Raw genomic sequence first — 13,859 nt, 5'->3', positions numbered from 1 at the left:
TTAATTGTGTCAATGTTTTAATAGTTTTTAGATTGTGAACCACCCAGGGATTTTTTTTATATGGGGTAGTATAGAAATTCATTCATTCATTCATTCATTTGATTTTTATACCACCCTTCCAAAAATGGCTCAGGGCGGTTTACATAGAGAAATAATAAATAAATAAGATGGCTCCCTGTCCCCAAAGGGCTCACATTGGTGGCCAGAACCTCAGGGGTATACTCGTGAGTCAAATGGGCTGTAACCCAAAATTTGGCTTTAAAAAAGCCAAATCTGGCAACAGAGGAATCTAAAAAGAAACTTAAAATAGACACCAGCAACAGTCACTGGAAGTACTGTGCTGGGCGGGGGATAGGGCCAGTTACTCTCCCCCTGCTAAGTAAAGAGAATCACCATGTTAAAAGGTGCCTCTTTGCCAAGTTAGCAGGGGTTTAGGGTAGGAAATGTAGGAAATATAAATAAATAAATAAATCTCCATTGACAAAAGAGATGAATGGGTACCACTCCATGCTGAAGGAGTCTGGCAAAGCCATGTGCTTGGATTAATCTATTTGGCAAGTCAGTTTCTCCATTAAGGCTAGTTCCACAGCCACTAGTACCCCCAGTTAATGGCAAATTGGCCTACATTTTTCCACTGCTGGGTAATTTCTTAGCAAGAATTAACATAGTGATGAAGTCATTGTAAAGCTGATTTTGTAGTCAGTCATCAAATATGCTTATTAAACAACAAATACTTACATAACGCTTTTCAACAAAAGTTTCCAAAGCGGTTTACACAGAGAAATAATAAATAAATAAGATGGTCCCCTGTCCCCAAAGGGCTCACAATCTAAAAAGAAACATAAGAGACTTAGAGAGTTTTGGCGTAGGTTTATGGATAAAATACATGATTTTATATATTTCTTCATAGACCTGGTCCCAGAATATGTGTACAATGTCACTATGTATGGTAAAAGGATCCAGGTGTTCCACAATCTTGCCAGGAAAGTGATGAAAGAGATTTATAGATGTGGCAGAGTTTAAGGGGAGTGAGATACCATCAATGGAGAAGTTTTAGAGAGTTTTCTTTAATGCTAGTTGAGACAGCTCTCACTGCGTATGACAAATTTGAAACCAATGTTCTGATTTAACATAGCAGCCAAGATCCATTTCCCAGGCTGTTCAGACCACCAGTGGCACCACATAAACTTTTGAATACTATGCCATTAGATTTGTGGGAACTGGGAATCATGGATTTTTCAAATTCATTAAGTGACTTGCTGAGTAACAGTTGGGTTTGCATTAAAACACCCAATTTGACTGACTTGATACCAGTTTAATAGCTTTCAGTTTTGTAGATTTGGGTGCAAGAGAATAGAAGGGACTCCTAAAAAAGAATAAATCTTAAGTCTGTAAAGGCCTTGGAGTTCCCAGGTTTGGAATTGTTTATGGGAATTAGAGGTTAATCTAGAAAGGGAAATATGGTTGATCTCAAGGGAGCGAACATTTTAACCTAGATCTTTCTTACAAGAAATGTTGTCTTTATGAAGGACTTGTGTATTTCACAGAGGGTAACAAGAAAAGTATAGTTGTTGGTGAGGAGAACTGGTGTGTGGGGTGTTCCATTGAAACGTATGATTGGAATGTTCTCTCAGCTGGCATCTGCTCCTCAGTCTCCATCACAGTTTTTAGGAAACAAGTTAACACTTGGGTCTTCACCCAGGCTTTTATATAAGAGAATGAGGCAAGTCACACGAGCAGTGTGAGGCGCCAAAAGGAGGTCCGTGGGGAGAGTGGGCTTAGTCCGTTCTCACCACAGACTATCCAAAGGCAGACCTGGGCGGCTGGATTGGCTGCCCACACGACTGCCAGCTCCGTCAAGGAGCCGGCGGGGTCTGCGGGGATTGGCAGCCATGTGGCCCCCGGAAGTTCCAGGATACCCTGCGCGAGCGTGCAGGGCATCCTGGAGAGACCCCTGAGACTGGGAGGCTGCTTGCAGCCTCCTGGTGGGAGGATCCTCATGTGCCACCATGGTGTGGAGCCATGCCATGGCAGGACATAACCAAAAAGATGAGGTTAACGGAGCGCTCATTCCGTTAGCCTTGTCTAAGGGGAGGGGTATTTATGGAGGTTTGCTGCCGGGAGCCACGCGGCTCCCGTTGCAGCACATGATTGGTCAAAAGTGGGCTAGGCTCCCTTAGCCTGCTTTTGGGCAATTGTGAGAATAGCCTCAATGTCTTTTATATGAGAGAACTGTTTTTGCTATTACTGCTCTGTGCTTTGTGTTTTACTGTTTTATCTAGGTTTTCAAACTTTTAAAATAGAGATGTAGTATTTTTTATATTTAAATTTAATATTTGCACTTTTAATTCTGTATTGTTTTAATTATGCACTGTAATTATACTGTAAACCACCTTGGGATTATTTTAATGAAAGACAATATATAAATCAAACAATAAATGAATGAATGAATGAATGAATATTGAAATTTTCTTTCAGGCACATTAACTGGCTTAACTGATAAACATCATCATAGTAATATTTAATAATATTATATTATTAAATATATCTCTAATAATAGAGATGCAATCGCCACCCTGCTTAACACTTCTATTCACTGTAAACTGGATTTTCCCTCTGCAGAGGAACCTTCAAGCAGGGCTTGCCTTTTTAAAAAATGGAGATGATTGTTATAATAAAGGTTTGAAAACATCAGTTAAATTTGGGTAGATCTGTCATTTTGACACCATCAGTTCTTCCTAACCATGACAAATTAGAGGCATCTCATATCTTGAGATAGTACCATAACTGCTTGATAATTCCCCCAAAGATACTCTTTCACAAGGGGGTTGTGACTAACTATAAGGATTTTAATTGCTAAATATTTTATATGGGTTGTGGACAAAGAAACTTATTTGTGGTGGGGATTACTGTTCCTGATGGAGTATGTTTAAACAAAATAATTGCAATCTATCTTTATATTCATTGAATAATGTCAGTAATGCTGGAACAATTTCTTTAGGGGTTGTCAGCATTAATATCATCTGTAACGGCCAAGTTCAAGACAGATCATCCTGGAGAGAATCTATCTACGTGGTCGCTAAGAGTCGACAGTGACTTGACGGCACTTCATCAATAACTGCTAACTGCTAACCCCTGCGAACTGCGCAAAAGACATCACCTGAGCAAAAGTCACGTGGTGATTCTATTATATTTAACAGGGGGAGACCAACTGGTCCTATCCAACCTCAGCACAGCATCCCTCCTGTGGCTGTTGCTGGTATCTGTATTTTGGGATCTTGCGGCAAAATGCTTTTAATGGTTTTGAAAAGTGGGATATAAATGGTTAAAACAATCACAAGTCCTGCATGGTAGCACATGTCTAGTCACATTTTTAAAAATAAGAGGGCTAAAAATAAGAGGGCTGAACAGCAGCATGATTAACTTCCCATACAGTAGCAAGGTAAAACCCTGGTTGACATGTGGACCGGACACTGTGTGGCTGTAAATGAGTTATGAGAGAAGGAATATATTGTACTTCTGTCACAAGGCTAAAATGTGTTGTGCTCTTTCTGTGATTATGCAGAGAGGCCCTAAGAAGAGTCTTGCCCAGCTTTTTCCACCAAAGACTAAAGAATGCGGGGGGAGTCCGCCCCCCCCCACTTGCCCTCATAATTCAAGCACTGCACTCTAACTTAATATGACCAGGCTCATAAGGCAAAGTCTGCATGAAGAAACACTGGATCATAGAAGTGGGTAAATCGGGCAAATTGAGCCACTGCTTGCAAAGTTAATCTGAATGAACTATTTTCCACATACTATCCCATGATGAGTTGCCTTACTCACCAAGTCTTGGGGATACAGTAAATAACTATAACATTCAATTTAACCACATTGAGTATATTATAACTGTGCTATCTTGCTTGTTCAAAAGATCTCAGCTTCTCTTTTCCTCCAGAATTTTTGCTCTCCACTTCAATGGACATTGCTCCAATAAACTCTGTCTCTGGGGGAAATCTTTTCCCACAACCATATCTGCTTCTCATCTGCTGCTCAGATTTTGATGTTTATTGTTTAAAAGATAAGGCTTCTGAGGCTCGGGTTTTCCCAGCAAAGTATATGGTGGCTGCCTGTCCAGCATCCCCTCTCGCTCTTTGTGCATCCCAATTTAGTGAGCAATGACAGTAAACCTCTTACAATTTCAGCAGCAAAATGGAACAAGTATCTGGCATTCCCATCAAATGATAAAGGCACCAGCATTGATCATTGCAGCAAACACCCTTCCTGCTGCCAAGAGATTCCGGGCACCATTTCTGGTGATAGCAAGAAATCACGGCTACTGTCAACACCAGAAACAGGAGATAACCCAGAGGAAGACATTCACAGCCCTCCAGGTCATTCAAGTTTGCAATCAACAATTAGGGCTTTTCTTGGGTTGAGCTGCCTGTCCTGATTCTGCATACACAGAGAAGGTAAAAAAGATTCCAGGCCGAGCATCTCCTGACGCTTTCAGTTTTAGTTTAGCTGAACAGAGGGTTTGTGAGGTCTTGCCCTCCTGTGCATACAGAGCAATTATTTGAGGGTAGGCATGGAGAAGAGGCTAGAATGAAGGTCCATCTGAACTCAGAATTTCTAACATTTGTTAAGTGTCAAATGTTGCCAAATTTGACATCCTCCAGATATGAAACAAAATTCTAATGAGAAATATTCTAAAAGCTAGCGGATGTAAAGGTCAGTTTGAACACTGCTACTGTTAGCCAGAATGTATTCTTAGAAACATGTACATTTATATTTATTTATATTACAATTTTATAGGCTGTACTTTGGCCCTCTGGCCACAGCATTCTGGACAAGCTGCAGTTTCTGGACATAAGCTTTTCTTCTACAGACTCATTTGGGTTTCATTGAATCTGCACTAGTCAGGAATCGGAATACAAAAAGGTCCTTTCAGGAATGCAGTTACATGACTGAGAAACATTGATTCATCCATCAAAATTAATGAGGTTGCCGTATTTTAAACCTAATACTAAAAGGAGTTTTAACTGAATTCTTAGTTTCCTAGAAGCTGCTAAGGACTATTTGGATCAAATAATATAAAGTATTCCCTGCCTATATCTCTTTCCCCCAGTTTTGTTTGGAATGCTTTCTGGTGTCTTAAATATGTTTATGGCTAGGATCCAAAGAGTCATTAATGTGACTTGCACTTATGTTGCTTAAATTGCAGTTCCCCATGCCATAAGGCAAATTGCTTTCAAAACTGGGGGAAGTTTCAGGGACAGTTTATGATACATCATGGGGCTTAAAAGAAACAAAAAGGCAAGAATTAGTTTTCTGGATCACAGCCTACATATGCTGCTTGTAAATAATGAAGGACAGTCGTCACTTCCGCCATTCCCTTGTAAATTTGTAAGTTTCTAAGGATATCTGACTAGCCCTTTTTGGAAACACAAGACTAGCTGAAGTAGCCCAGTCTAGCAAGCGAGTTCTTATATTATGTAGACAGGTTATTCATTCAATTTCTCCAAAATGCTGGCAGAAAATGCCCCAGTCACATGACAATGCAAATGTGCAATCATGGTGTCCTTCCAACCCAAAGTGCCTATTTTCTGGCAAATGCAGCCATGTGGGGTGGGGGAAGGGCCCCAGTTGGGACTGGGATGCACAGAGAAGGGGAAGTTAACTTTCCCCCCACTTGCCATTTTTCCACCCCCTGAAATGGCAACTTCCTCAGACCGCCATTTCAGAAGGTGATTTTTGGTGGGGAAATGGCACATGGGGAAAGAGTGAACCCTCCCGAATGGCCTTGTGAGGCCATGTTGGACAGAAGCAGGATGGTTCATATTGGCACAAGCGGAGGCTGCTGACTAGAAAACAGCTGCCCATTTTAAATTACATACATTGGTTCTCCTGCCTCTTTAAGCTGGAAGTGGAGTGGGAGGATCAGGCAGAATGTAGGTTGAAGGAGAACCAATCGGGGTTCCCCTCCCCAACGTGGCCGTATTTGACAAAAAAGAGGTGCTTCCAATAGGAAGCATGCTTCTAGAGCACCAATTTGCTTGCCCTAACTAGTTTGTATGCAGTTTGGCCCTAATTAGCTGTATGAAAATGTATAATGGTGCGGCTTAGTAAGCTCTCTGCCACCATAATTTAGGTTGGCCTCACAGAAAAAGGCCACCTTTCAAACATTCATAGAGTGAACCATTTACAAGTGCAAAACCTTAAGCATCTTCAGAAGGCAATAATAGTCAAATAAGCTCTTATGGGGAAAGTCCTAAAGTTGCAGTTACCGCAAAGATGTGTGCATGTTTATGTGCAAATGATACTTCTTATGCAACTTCAGTGATTTCTCCTTTGACTTACATGTTGAATACCAAATAAACTGAATTTCAGGAACCAATTTGTGTCCTGATTATCTAATGTTATATTTCAATAGCTACACATTTTCAGTTAGCTGAAAGTGAAAACTTGTGAGTGAAAATAATTTTAAAAGCTGCAGAATGTGGTGAATAAGCAATTCTTGAAGGTAACTTTTCATTTCAGGGCTCACTGTTGAAAATTTTTTGGAAAATTAAAAATTAAATCAAATAAACAAACCATTATTCAGTAGAGTGAGTAAAAAATGAGGGAGGATTGGGAGAGCAATTGAATGGCTTTTCTTGTGGGGTTAGTGCAGGTAATTTCATTATCCTGAACCGTGGAGTTATTTAAAGGCCTCTCTTAATAAAATCATCTCTTGTTCTATGCTTAGTTTCTAAAAAAAATAAAAAAATAAAATAAATTGAAGGGTTTTTCCATTAAGGCATACTGAGGTGGAAGAGGAGGAACTGTTTTGTTTTTGGAAGTGGTCCATTGGGCACCATTCGGTTGGTGAATGTCAAGGACCTGTGACAGGTCCTGTCTCAGATCTGAAGCCAGAGTTGAAAGCCAAACAAGGCTACAGGAGATTAAGTTCATAGTGGAGGCAGTAGCCAGAGGCAAGCATCGAAAGCAGCATGCAATATGCTATTTCCCAGGCCCCCTGTTGAGAACCACCTGGGGGGTATGGAGAAACTGTCTGAGAAAATTATCTGATGTTCCTCTTTGGAGGAACCCTGAAATTATCTTTAGAATTCCACTTTGGAGACATTTTGGTTCCACCTCTGTTCCAGCCTGCCAGTTGGGGCTTTAGTGGCAGAGCATCTGATTTGTATGTAGAAGGACCCAGGTTCAACTCCCCTGGCAGCATCTCCAGGTATGGCTGGAAAACACTCCTGCCTGAAACCTTGCAGGGCTGCTGTTGGTCAGTTTGGACAGTACTGAGTTAGATGGACCAATGGTCTCACTTTGTATAAGGAAGCTCCCTATGTTCATATGTTCCTCCCAAGCAGCAAAGAGACCCATCTACACCTGACATGCTTCCTGATTTCACTTCATGCAGGGAACATGTCAAGCCACGAGGCAGCACAGTACTAGTTGTATTGTTGGGGAAAACGGGTGGAGGGAGAAGCCATACAGAAATTACAGACAGGTAGCAAAAGTTAACTACATGTGTGACTGTTGGTGTATATGGATGTGTAAGCTAAGTATGTGAGGTATGGATAGTAGCACGTGTGCACATATGCTTGCACTGCTAAGTGGCATGAATGCTTAATAAACTTAAGAAACATAAACTTTATTTGTTAGCTGCCCCACATAACAAATTGTTATCTTGGCAGCTCACAGCAGAGGATTAAAACACACAATAAAAACACATAACACATCAAATCATAACAGACAAAAAAGAAGAAAAGAAAATGAACACATGCTTATTTATTTAGCATTTTTTTTACTACATGCTACAGCCCAAACAGTTTTGCATGCAACTGGGTCCCAAGGTTCCTAAGCCAACCTCTGACTGTGCTCATTCTGAAAACAGGAGATCTATAGATGGCCCTCATTATCCACTGTCCTGGCGCCCCTAGTTGCACAGTCAGACAATATAGACCTGACCTCATTATCTGAGGTTCAAAAAATAGCTGAAAATCGCCTATCCACAGTTCCTGGATGGCCAGAAATGACTTCCAATGTCATTTCCAGCCACCATTTTACAGCACTGAGCCATTTTGTGGCCCCATAAAAAAAATAATTCCCATGATTTTCCATGGAAAATCAGAGGAATTGGGGGTTTTGTGGGGCATTGCTGGGCAGCTGGAGACCTAGAGAACATAGCACAGTACTTTCTCTTCATACTGCCTCCCCCCACTTTTTCGCCCTTTTTTAACCTCAAGGAACCTAACCTCCCAATTCCCATTGACTCAAGGAGGCGGTTTTCACATGCAGGCAAAACTGGGCTAGGGAAGCCCAGTCCAGCTTTGCCTGCATGTGAGAACCTCCAGGAGCCACGTGGCTCCCGTCGGCAGCACAGCAGCAAACCCACAGGGGAGCCCCAGCTGTTAGTCAGGGTTAAGGATGCAAATGTGCCATTAGCCCGGGCTGACTAATCGTGTGTCGGTGCTGTGCAGCTCCACACAGCACCCACACACCAGCAGCCTCCCAGCTGGCATCAAGGGACTCCTCACAATGCATGGCGCACTCACGTGGTGCATTATGGGAGTTCCAGGGGCGTCCCAGCCCCCAGAGCTCCCTGCTGCTGGCAGAAGACAGCAATTATCTGGGCGGCTGATCCACCCACTCAACATCGAGGAGAGGATTGTCTGAGGGGGAGGTAAGCTTTTTCAGGCTTCCTCCCCTCGTTCCTTCAAGCCCTTCTCACGGATCATGAGAAAGGGCTCAAGGTTTTGTTATCTGAGGTTTTGTTATCAGCAGTTGTAGGCCAGCATGGAACCCCTGCAAATAATGAGAGCCACGTGTACAGAAAAAGCCCTACCTATACAGTACCTTACATATCTATGGTGTGTAATCTCAATAGAAAAGACTCTCTATTGAGATTACATACCATAGGGAAGACTCCCTAAAACAAAAGACAGTCAAACAAAAATGCAAGGACTGAAGACAAAGCAAAAACAAGACATAAATCTTGAACCAGAGCCAAGTAAGAAGGAATAATAGACACTAGAAAAGGCATTCAAGAGCCAGGTCCAAGCCTCTAAGCAAGTTAACTGTTACAGATAAAAGAAAAAAACAAGAATTAGTCCTGAATAAATCTCCAGCCACAATTACCAAGGCACACTCCCATCACATAGCATTCTCTATGCTAGGAGCATATCCACTATAGTCAAGGGTATAAATTACTTTAGAGAACTCTGGGAACTGTAGTTCTGCAAGAGAGGACAGAAAACTCCCAATAGAGAATCCTCCCACTCATTAAAACTGCAATTCCCAGGATTCATTGGGGAAATACATGCCAGTTAAATTTGTGTGTGTGTGGGAACATAGCTATGTTTTTTCACTCTATCACTGATTTTTTATTTTATTTTTAAAAGAGAGAAACAAATGGGTTTCTCTGGGGGTTTTCCTGCAACTGACCACTCAGGGCAAAACAAACATCCCATCTGACTACATATACATTTTTCTACACAGAACTTCTCACTATTGGGTGGGCGGGGAGAGTGGCAAGTAAGTGAGAGTGGAAGTAAGTGCGAGAAACAAGCTCTACGGTAGAGTAGGGTGTCTTTACCAGAACCTTGAGCTACTGTATTTGATCAAACAAATGTTTCCAGCTAACAAAACTGGAAAAGCCATTAGCAAGCGCTAAGCACATAGCAGCTTCACTTAATTATATTTAATTATGAGATTTTAATTTCAGCGCCAGTTTTACGACTAAATGAGAAACAAATGTTATAACTTAACCACAAGCTGGGCAGGCTGAAGCCCAAAGAACAGACTCGTTGCAGGGATGTCTTTCGAAAGATCTCTTCTGGAATGTTATTTTGAACTCTTCAAAATGGCAAAAGTGTTTTTAAACATCGCAGGTCTCTTGGGAAAGTCAAGTTTAAACTTAGTAAAAGGTTTTTAATTTTAAACCATTCCTTAAAATAGTTGACATAAAATTTGGTGGGAATTCTTTGGAGAGCCTAAATTGGCTGAACTGGAAGTGACATTTGGAAATATTATTTTTATTTCTTTTAGAAAGACACAGAACACTTGTTTTGTTGTTGGTTTAGTATGAACTCATCAGGACCTAAAAGGATTGAGTGGCCAACCCTGGGCCTACGCTCGTTCCAGTACCCATCCACCCCCGTTCAGAGCTTTTTTTAAAAGATGGGATGACAGAAGTGTGTATCGACAGAGGATGCTTCTGAATGGCTCCTTCCTGCAGTGACAACAGCATTTTTATGAGTCAAGGGCCAAGAGACACTTGAGACTGTGTTGTGCTTACTTTTCTTTGAGCGGGTTTTCTCCCTCTTTAAAATGCAGCTGATGAGACTGCAGTCCACCTCAGAAGACCTGGGAGTGGGGGAGAAAGGGAATTTTCCCACGGTGCGGAGAAGCTGGTGAGGAGTGATTTTCAGCAGAATGCAGAAACACCACCAGAGGGGAAAAAAGAATATAAAAGTCCTTATCCAAGTCTTCTAAGGCAGACTGCAGCCTCTGTAGCTGCATTTTTTTTTGGTAGCGATGGGTGTGGGGAACATCAGCGAAAACCTCTATGTGTGTCACACATAGTTTGGCCCTAATTCTGCATGCTTCATAGCCACATCCAGTCAGGAACTAGACTAATCCCTGGTTGCTGGGATCAGTGATGCTGCTAGCAATGACTGCTGCTAATTCAAGAGAACTAATGTGGTGCCTTTCAAACTTTGGAACAGTTTTCACATGGAACCACTGGCAGTTGCCACAGAAACTCTTGAGTGTTGCAGAAAATCCTGGGATACTTTTTTGTGGGGGTGGGGGGATGCTTAGTTCATGTGGAGCACAAGCATCACCATCACTTTGCAGAAGCCTGAGCACCCCACACCCAACGCTCCCCTAGGGCTGCACTGTGCAGTGAAAGAGTGGGCAGTGATGAGCAAGTTGTCTTTGATACACTTCCAAGGAACCTCAGGACAGAAGCAGATGATATGGCACATACATGGCTGAACCAGAAAACAACAGCCTTGAGCTTCATCCTCCTGTCTAGCCCCTTGCCTTGTAAGTCCAAAATATATGGGATGACGGCTTCGTGGGAGTTTTCCCACCTCTGCAAGTGGCGGTCAATGAAGTAAGATGGAGAAAGGAAGTGCAGAACTCAAGGATAGCCTGTTGCACATTTTTCATTACCTGATGAGAGAGAAGGAAGGGATGCTGCACACATAGGAAGCTGCCATATACTTAGACCATTGGTCCATCTCACTCAGTATTGTCTACCCAGACTGGAAGTGGCTTCTCCAGTGTTGCAGACAGGAATCTCTCTCAGCCCTATTTTGGAGATGGCAGGGAAGGTACTTGGAACCTAATGCTCTTCCCAGAGCATCCCCTACAGGGAATATCTTACAGTGCCCACACTTTTAGTCTCCCTTTCTTATGCAACCAGGATAGACCCTGCTTAGCTAAGGGGACAAGTCATGTTCGCTACCACAAGACCAGCTCTCTTCCTTTACCACATGTAAAGATCTAGCTCTGGTTTTAGGGCTCCCAGGAACACACAATGGACAGCAGAATGGGAGTAGGTAACTCAGCAACTGTATCTAAGCATTGATAGTAACACAACTTATCCTCTGCCACCAGCGATGCCTCCTCCCCACCCATTTGATGCCTCCCCACTTCCCAGGAGCAGCCATTTGAAAGTATTCTGAGGCATCTCTCTTAGATACATCAATAGCATCCTGTCAAAGAGATTGCTTGGGATTTCCCCCAAAATTGGCACTGTTTGAGAAGAAAAATACTTGCTAAAGGTATGCTCAGCCACAGAAAGAGGGGGTTAAAACACTGGCTGACATAGTTTCCTAACTTTCATCCAATTGTGGTCAGACTCTCCTTTGTGCTCCTTTAAGGACTCTAAGCATTTCAGCACAGAGCAACATTTTACTTTCCCCTGTTCCAACACATTTTATACTCCCTCTTCCATTCATGTATCCTCTCCATCTACTACCACCTCACATCATAGCACTCAATCCTGTTTCTACCAGTCCCTCTTTTCCCTTAGTGTACCCTGGCAAGCGCCCATTATTTCTAATGGATGTAGTGCTGATCAATTGCAATTGCACAATTTTAGGTATCAGTGCAAAAGCACTCTTGTACAATACCGCAGGCATTGCTGTAAATGTCCACAGCAGCGCAAGTGATTGAGAATCACCTGCATGTCGGTGACTGATGAATAAGAAGCCCAGAGAACCACCCAGAGAACTTGTGTTTGGGCGGTATAGAAATGTATTAAATAAATACATAGTAAATAAGCTCCTCTTAGCTGTCCTTAGTCCTGTCTCAGTATTCCTTGTGTCAGAAAGCAAATTTCAGTCTCCAGACTTTCAAGGATTCATTGCTTCCATGAAATTAGGCTGCACTCCTAAACACACTTTCCTGGGAGTAAGCTCCAGAAACTTTAACACAGTAGAACTGACTTCTGAGTAAACTTGCATAAGATACACTATAGGACACCAAATGGTGGAATAATAACCCTTAAAGAAACCAGCATAAAAATCCAATTATACTAAAACAAGAACATATACAAGAATGATATGAGATAATGAAATATATTACAATTGTTAATTTATATTCTGATCCCTAAACCAAGATTTCTCTCTTTCATATAGCAATAGCAATAGCACTTACATTTATATACCGCTTTATAGCCGGAGCTCTCTAAGCGGTTTACAATGATTTAGCATATAGCCCCCAACATTCTGGGTACTCATTTTACCGACCTCGGAAGGATGCAAGGCTGAGTCAACCTTGAGCCCCTGGTCAGGATCGAACTTGTAACCTTCTGGTTACAGGGCGGCAGTTTTACCACTGCGCCACCAGGGGCTCCTGTAGTGCCAAGGCAAGATTTTTCCCTGGGATGTTCCTAGCAAACTTATAGCTATCCCACTCCCAGTGACAGACCCCCATGGATTATTGCTTTATGGGGTTCTTAGTTTAGTAGCTACACACTCTTGGAGGTTATCCTATGACCTCATCCTCTTTGTCCTCTTCCAAAACTGAAGCAATTGTCCACATCCAGCTTTTCCTCTTGGTCTTCTCTGTGAGCACGATATCTCAAATTAGGAATCATCATGATGAATTATAACATCTTGGCAGTCCTTTCATGAGGCAAGGTGAGGCAACTGCCTCAGATGGCGGATTATTGGCGCACCAGCAGGGCTGTTTGCTGTTGCCACTGAAGCAGCTTTTTGAGACTGATATAACCCTTGAAAGCTTTGCAAAGAGCACCTACCCTCACGCTCCTTGCAAAAATTACAAAGAGCACAAGAAAAGAAGAGGAGGAAGTTCCTTTCAAAGCTTGCATGGGTTGGTTTTGGGAGCCAAAGGGGACTGGCTCCCACTAGGGATATGGAACCAGGCAACATCGGGCACCTTGCCTCAGGCAGCACAATATCTTGGGTTGCCCCTGGATACCATCTCTTCCCCTCCAGTCAAAAAGAAAAATTAGATGGGGGACCCCTAAACAGGGCCGTCCCTAGGGTGGGGCGACCAGGGCAATTGCCCCTAGTCCCGCATTGGCACAGGCCCTGCTCTGGGCACACTGCTGTGTAGTAGGGATGTGCACGGACCGTGGAGGCATGGTCCAACACAGGGGGGGTGTTGCTTTAAGGGCAGTGGGGTTGTACTTACCCCTCCCGCCGCTTTTCCCTCTCCGGAGCTCCATTTTCAAGTAAAATCTTCAGGGCGGTAGTGGTCCTCCCTGCCGCCCCTGCCCCCTTGTTGCCTGCTAAAAGTGGAAGTAACTTCTGTGCATGCGCCTGCCACCGTGCATGTGCCACACATGCGCTGCGCACGTCACAGTGATGTGTGTGACACGAGCGGCGGTGCCAGGTGCATGC

The 13,859-nt window shown here is 42.9% G+C and overlaps 1 protein-coding gene across 11 annotated transcripts in view; it reads right to left on the bottom strand.

Moving 5' to 3' along the window:
* The window catches only part of MYOCD (myocardin), a 306,487-nt gene that overhangs the window by 65,907 nt on the left and 226,721 nt on the right, over positions 1–13,859 (bottom strand). The gene's annotated exons all lie outside the window — the stretch shown is intronic.

The sequence above is a fragment of the Hemicordylus capensis genome, chromosome 2, assembly GCF_027244095.1.
Source record: "Hemicordylus capensis ecotype Gifberg chromosome 2, rHemCap1.1.pri, whole genome shotgun sequence".
NCBI classification, from domain to species: Eukaryota; Metazoa; Chordata; class Lepidosauria; order Squamata; family Cordylidae; genus Hemicordylus; species Hemicordylus capensis.
The sequence above is the reverse complement of the archived record's forward strand: the minus strand, read 5'-3'. Positions and strand labels throughout refer to the sequence as shown.